This window comes from Heterodontus francisci, unplaced genomic scaffold, assembly GCF_036365525.1.
Source record: "Heterodontus francisci isolate sHetFra1 unplaced genomic scaffold, sHetFra1.hap1 HAP1_SCAFFOLD_102, whole genome shotgun sequence".
NCBI lineage: Eukaryota > Metazoa > Chordata > Chondrichthyes > Heterodontiformes > Heterodontidae > Heterodontus > Heterodontus francisci.
The window spans coordinates 2,673,011-2,680,914 of NW_027140380.1; positions in this window are offsets into that span (position 1 = coordinate 2,673,011).

Here is a 7,904-nt window from a genome sequence, read left to right on the forward strand (position 1 = left end):
CCTGTCATAGCCGCTAAGCACATTGCACTGTTGAACTACAAGAAAGCCCCCAGTGAGTTAACATCCGTAGCTCTTAAAGCAGCCAGAAGCGCTGCACAAGGAACAGCCAGGCACTGTGCAAATGACTACTGGCAACACCTATACAGTCATCTTCAGCTGGCCTCTGACACCGGAAACATCCGAGGAATGTATGATGGCATGAAGAGAGCTTTTGGGCCAAACATCAAGAAGATCGCGCCCCTCAAATCTAAATCAGGGGACACAATCACTGACCAACGGAAGTAAATGGACTGCTGGGTGGAGCACTACCTAGAACTGTACTCCAGGGAAAATGTTGTCACTGAGACCGCCCTCAATGCAGCCCAGTCTCTGCCAGTCATGGATGAGCTGGACGTACATCCAACAAAATCGGAACTCAGTGATGCCATTCATTCTCTAGCCAGCAGAAAAGCACCTGGGAAGCACAGCATTACCCTGAAATAATCAAGAGTACCAAGCCTGCTATACTTCCAGCACTCTACAAACTGCTTTGCCTGTGCTGGGACGAGGGAGCAGTACCACAGGACATGCGCGATGGCAATATCATCACCCTCTATAAGAACAAGGGTGACCGTGGTGACTGCAACAATTACCGTGGAATCTCCCTGTTCAGGATAGTGGGGAAAGTCTTCACTCGAGTCGCTTTGAACGGGCTCCAGAAGCTGGCTGAGCGTGTCTACCCTGAGGCACAGTGTAGCTTTCGAGCAGAGAGATCCAACATTGACATGCTGTTCTCCCTTTACCAGCTACAGGTGAAATGCCGTGAACAACAGATGCCCCTCAACGTTGCTTTCATAGATCTCACCAAAGCTTTTGACCTCGTCAGCAGACGTGATCTCTTCAGACTACTAGAAAAGATTGGATGTCCACCAAAGCTACTAAGTATCATCATATCATTCCATGACAATATGAAAGGCACAATTTAGCATAACGGCACCTCATCGGACCCCTTTCCTATCCTGAGTGGCATGAAACAGGGCTGTGTTCTCGCACCTACATTGTTTGGGATCTTCTTCTCCCTGCTGCTCTCACATACGTTCAACCCTTCAGAAGAAGGAATTTTCCTCCACACAAGATCAGGTGGCAGGTTGCCCGTCTAAGAGCGAAGACCAAAGTACGGAAAGTCCTCATCAGGGAACTCCTCTTTGCTGACGATGCTGCATTAATATCTCACACTGAAGAGTGGCTGCAGAGTCTCATCGACAGGTTTGCGGCTGCCTGCAACGAATATGGCCTAACCATCAGCCTCAAGAAAAAGAACATCATGGGACAGGACGTCAGAAATGCTCCATCCATCAATATCGGCGACCACGCTCTGGAAGTGGTTCAAGAGTTCACCTACCTAGGCTCAACTATCACCAGTAACCTGTCTCTCGATGCAGAAATCAACAAGTGCATGGGAAAGGCTTCCACTGCTATGTCCAGACTGGCCAAGAGAGTGTGGGAAAATGGCGCACAGACACGGAACACAAAAGTCCGAATGTATCAAGCCTGTGTCCTCAGTACCTTGCTCTACGGCTGCGAGGCCTGGACAACGTATGTCAGCCAAGAGCGACGTCTCAATTCATTCCATCTTCGCAGCCTCCGGAGAATCCTTGGCATCAGGTGGCAGGACCGTATCTCCAACACATCCCCAGCATATACACCCTAGTGAACCAGTGGCACTTGAGATGGCTTGGCCATGTGAGCCACATGGAAGATGGCAGGATCCCCAAGGACACATTGTACAGCGAGCTCATCACTGGTATCAGACCCACCAGCCGTCCATGTCTCCGCTTAAAAGATGTCTGCAAACGCGATATGAAGTCCTGCGACATTGATCACAAGTCGTGGGAGTCAGTTGCCAGTGATCGCCAGAGCTGGCGGGCAGCCATAAAGGTGGGGCTAAAATGTGGCGAGTCGAAGAGACTTCGCAGTTGGCAGGAAAAAAGACAGAAGAGCAAGGGGAGAGCCAACTGTGTAACAGCCCTGACAACCAATTTTATCTGCAGCACCTGTGGAAGAGTCTATCACTCTAGAATTGGCCTTTATAGCCACTCCAGGCGCTGCTTCACAAACCACTGACCACCTCCAGGTGCTTACCCATTGTCTCTCGAGACAAGGAGGCCAAAGAAGAAGATTCTTACACCTCTCTGAGATTTGCCTACATATTTTCTCCTCTATCCCTTCCTGTCTGTTTAGAGGCCTGTAGTACACTCCCAGCCAAGTGATTGTCCCCTTTTTGTTTTTAAGTTCTTCCCATATGGCCTCATTTGAGGAATTTCTAAGATATCATCCTTCCTTACTGCAGTAATTGACTCCTTGATCAACAGTGCAATGCCACCTCCTCTTTTACTCCCTCACCAGTCTTGCCTGTAGATTCTGTACCCTGGAATACTGAACTGCCAGTCCAGCCCCTCCCTCAACCATGTCTCTGTGATAGGAATAAGATCATAATCCCATGTGCTAATCATCGCCCTCAATTCATCTGCCTTATTAGTAAGACTCCTTGCATTAAAATAGATGCAATCCAGCCTTGCATTTTTCACTTGTGCCATAACAGGTCTTCCAGACTGACTCAGTTTCTCTTTTAAATTTGACTGTGTTTAACCCCCTACTGTACCTCCACTCTGTATCCGACCCCCCTGCCAAATTAATTTAAACCCCCCCCCCCCCACCCCCCAAAACAGCACTGGCAAACCTCTCAGCAAGTATGTTGGTCCCGTTCCAGTTCAGGTGCAACCCGTCCAACTTGGACAGGTAGGTCCCACCTTTGCCAGAAACACACCCAGTGGTCGAGGAAACTAAGGCCCTCCCTCCTGCACCATATCCTCAGCCAAGCATTCATCTGCTCTCCCCTCTTACTCCTATACTCATTAGCATGTGGCATTGGGAGTAATCCAGAGATTACAACCTTTGAGGTCCTGCTTTTTAATCTGCTATCTAGCTCCCTAAATTCTGGTTGCAGGACCTCATCCCTCTTTCTACCTATGTCATTGGTGCCAATGTGTACCATGACCTCTGACTGTTCACCCTCCCCCTTGTCCTGCAGCCACTCTGTGACATCCTTGATCCTAGCACCAGGGAGGCAACATACCATCCTGGAGTCACGTTTGCAGCCACAGAAATGCCCATCTGTACCTCTTACGATAGAATCCCCTATCACTATAGCTCTTCTACTCCTTTTCCTCCCCGCTTGTGCAGCTGATCTACCTGTGGTGCCACAGACTTGGTTTTTGCTGCATTCCCCTGAAAAGCTATCTCCTCCAACAGTATTCAAAGTGGAAAATCTGTTAGAAAGCGAGATGGATCCAGGGGACTCCTTCACTACCTGCCTAGTTCTTCTACTCTGCCTGGTGGTCACCCATTCCCTTTCGACCTGAGCAGTATTTACCTGCGGTGTGACCACCTCCCTATACGTGCTATCCACGATGATCTCAGCCTCGCGGATGCTCCACAGTATCTCCAGCCGCCGCTCCAGATCCGAAGCGTGGATTTCGAGTAGCTGCAGCTGGAGACACTTCCTGCACACGTGTTCGCCCTGGACACTGGAAGTGTCCCTGACTTCCCACATTGCACAGGAGGATTACTCCACATTGCTGAGCTGCCCTGCCATGACTTACCCTTAATTTATCCCCTTAAATTACCCAAAAATTAAATTATTTACACTAGGGACCTTGATTCTCCCCCAAAAAACACGACCTCCTTCATTGAAAAAACTGTAGACCTTTCCCTTTACTTTTAGTTACTTACCCAGCTATTTAGAGTAACTCCCAAACAGCAGATACTCACCAACCAATCACCTTGCCGCCTTCCTGTGACATCACTGCTCACTTTGATTTCAAACTCCGGCGTGCCTGGACAGCTCTCCGCTCCTCTCCCGGAAGGTGAGTGACTAGGCCGCGATCCTCAGGCTCAATTTATCGGCTCCACTCTCGATGTTCTCCCCACAGGTCCGCTCCTCTCCCGGAAGGTGAATGACTGGGCCGCGATCCTCAGGTTCAATGTATCGGCTCCACTGTCGGTGTTCTCCCCACAGGTCCAGACCTCTCCCGGAAGGTGAGTGACTGGGCCGCGATCCTTGGGCTCAATTTATTGGTTCTGCTCTCGGCGTTCTCCCCACAGGTCCACTCCACTCTGCTCCGCTCCCGGAAGGAAAGTAAGTCTGGTATCTGTGACGGACAATGAGGAGAAACACAATATGAGGAGAGAGTGAAATACATTTTACTCTTTAGACGATATTATTTATTATATTTCAGCTGTTCCTCGTTTCACAAATATTTTTGCGGGCTTTTCAAATTTGTGAATGGGTTTAGCTCTGACAATTTGCCGCTGCCAATCTCCGCCCCATTTTCTCATTGCCCTTTGATAATAGGCAAAATAGCAGCTACCTGATTGGTGACATGAACCAGCCAATGAGATTCAGCAGACAGTAACCAATCGGAAGTAGCCGGACTGCATTCCTCCAGAAGGTAAAGCAGGGAAGTGCGGGAGGAATTCCTCACTCTTTGTGAAAGTATTTGTGAGATTGTGGAAATGTCTGGAAGAGGAGCAGGGGAGAGACCATGATCCTGCCTCAGGTAGGTTTTTGAGTAAAATGGCTGTAACCAATTCTGTAACTTCAGGGCAGGGAGTGTGTAACACCGTTCGGGTGGTAGTGAAGGATAATGATGGAGATGCACCGGTTGATAGTACCTTCTTCATTAAGAAAATCCTTATTGATTGATGTGGATTCCAAGCTGTAAACATCTTCTGCCTGCAGGACTTCCCCAGCTGTGGATATGTTGACGTGATGTTCAAGAACGTGGCGGATGCATCAAGTTCCTGAAGGTGTTTAAGGAGAAGGGAAACCAGGCGCCGCTGTCGATCCTCACAGTGGAGCCGCTCTATACACTGCCATCGCTACGTGACTGGGTGGTGAGAATCCACCTCTACAACCTCCATGTTCCTGTCGTGGATGTACTCACCTTCCTCACCAGGTACGTCGAGGTGGCCGGCGGCAGCACTGATGTCAAGGACCCATTTGGATTTGGACCAGCAAGCGTCAGGTCAAGGTGACCTTGAAGGTCAATGCCAACGGAGCCATCATCCATCCTCCCTCCAGCTTCACTTTCGGGGGAAGTCGAGGCTTCATGGTCTACGTGGAGCAGCCCAGAGTTTGTCGTACCTGCGGCAAATCTGGTCATGTGGCAGCTAACTGCAGCACAGTCGTCTGCAAGAACTGCAAGAAGGAAGGCCATCAGACCAAGGACTGTAATCATTGTAAGTACTGCAACCTGTGAGGTGGGGCAGGCCACCTCTACAAAACCTGCCCCAAACGCTGCCTCAGTTATGCTCAGGCAGCAAGGACCAAGGAAAGACCGGGTTAAGGAACGGTGAACACGTCTGGTGCTGGGAGGGAAACAAGCAATCCTCCCCACAGCGATAAAAGTTTATCTGAGAAAGAGAAGAAAGGGGAAGCAGCTGCAACCAGAGACCCAACACCTACTCCGTGCCTGGAAACTCCTCCTCTACAGACAGAATTAATGGAGGAGGAGGCAGCAGATGGACAAACAGGTCAGTGGCAGGTGGTACAAAGGAAGACCACAAAGAAAAAACCTCCAAAAAAAGAACAGGTCACCACCCAAACCAGTGGCAAGAGGAGGCTACCGTCTGAGACAGACTACAGCAGCTCCTCCTCACTGGACGAGGAATGGCCGGAACGATGGCACCTCCAAAAGAAGCAGCAGAACTCAAAGGAGCTGGAAGATAAAGCCCCCCAGCTCCGGGGCACTGGAAGCTGTGACACGCCCAGCGCACCCCAAACCAAAAGCATGGAACCCAAGGAGATGCTCAGTGCACCCCAGCTCCGGGAGACCGAGAGCAGCGAAGTGTCCTGCGCACTCCAGCTCCAGCTCCGGAAGTCAGGAACAGTGATGTCTTTGAGGAGGGACCGAGGGGAAAGACACCAACAGCAGAGGACAACCCAAGCCTTGCTGCCTAGAAGACCCGCCCCCCCCACCCACCGATGTCACCCCAGTGGAACAAAACCCTCATGAATAACCATGAGGGGTTTCTGGGCTCAAACAATGTGAAACAGCTTGCGTACACTATGGGGATGCAGGAACATACTCAAGGACTGGGACTAGCAAGGACACCTGGTGTGGTGAGCAACACCCAACTTTATAGTGGATATAAAGATTGCTTCGATTAACATGCATTGTGTTAAATCCACCACGTGATGTGTTTCAACCTTGGATGACTTCGCAAAGGTCAAAGCCGGCGTACTGTTTCGTCAGGAGTGTGGAATCCTGCACCGCAGCACTTACAGGCAATGGTCACGATGGTGATCCCATGGGACATCGATCTGGTCCAGGGGAAATGATTCCTGTTCCTCCGGCCTGGGTATTCTGCTGCGGGAAGGCAATTTAACCATCTCTGAAGTTAAGATGCTGGTGGGCGGTCGCCTTCTCGTAGCAGATGTAATGTACAACAATGCTCCGCTCCAGTTAAGCAACGTATATGCCCCGGTCGAATACAGTGAGCGGCTGACCATCCTCCAGCAACTCACACTGCTGCTGGTGACATCCAGGCCGGTCATTCTTGGAGGTGACTTCAACTGCATCATTGATGCAGCTGGACAATCTGGCAGTAACGACAGAAAACTGGACGCTCCGCACAGATTCTTAAAAAATGCCAAACTGCACAATGTCTTCAGCAAACCTGCAGACGGAGCGCAGCGTAGATACACCTGGTCAAGATCGGACGGGTCTGCCCGTTCCAGGATTGACTTCCTGTATGTGTCCCCTGCTTTCACGGTCGGATCCACCGACGTCAAGCCGGTGTTCTTCTCCGACCACTGCCTCTTACTGGCTGACTGTCACTTACAGGATGACCAGCGGGTTGGCAGGGAGACATGGAAGCTGAATGCTACACTGCTAACCCAGAGAACATTGAGGAACTCAAAAGAGATTGAAAAAGTTGGAGAACAGTGAGACCCTCTTTGAGTATCCGGTGAACTGGTGGGAAGTGATCAAGGTGAATATCAAGACGTTCTTTATCTCCAAAGGTGTTCAGAGGGTGTGAGAGAGACAAAGGGAAATGTCCCAACTCCAGAAAAGAATGCAAAATCTGCTCTGGCTGCAGTCGATGGGGGTCGAGGTCAAGGAGGTGCTCCAAGTGGTGAAGAGCCAGCAGGCCTCGCTCTTTGCCACGGAGGCCTCCAAGATCATCCTCCGGTCCAGAGTCCGCTCCATTGAGCAGGATGAGAAGTGCTCACGTTTCTTCTTCCAAAAGGTACACAGAGAGAGCTCTGTGATCAGCAGCCTGAAGGAAGAGGATGACTCGGTCACAACTTCGCAGTCCGACATACTAAGGATTAGCAAATCCTTGAATGCTGGGATGTAAGACGTGAAGTCTATGGACAGCACGTCCTCCCAGTCCTTCCTGTCATCGATCACAGAGGTCTGAGATGACAGCATGCAGGAGAATCTGGACAAACCGCTAACTCTGGACAAGCTGACAAAGGCCATCAAGTCTTTTGAGACGAAGAAAACTCCCGGAAGCGACGGCTTACCAGTTGAGTTGTATTCGGCCCTGTGGTGCTGGGTCAGCCCAGACCTGCTGGAAGTGTACGAGAGTATGCTCCTGGCCGGCAGCATGTCAGAATCCATGAGGAAAGGCATCATCACGCTCATCTGCAAGCAGAAGGAGGAGAGGGCAGAAATCAGAAATTGGCGGCCCATCTCACTGCTTAATGTAGACTACAAGATTCTGTCCAAAGTCATCGCCAGTCAAGTCAAGTCTGCTCTGCAGTTGGTGATTCACCCTGACCAGACCTGTACTGTACCCAGCAGGAAGATCTCTGATAGTGTCGTGCTACTCAGGGATACGATCGCCTACGTACG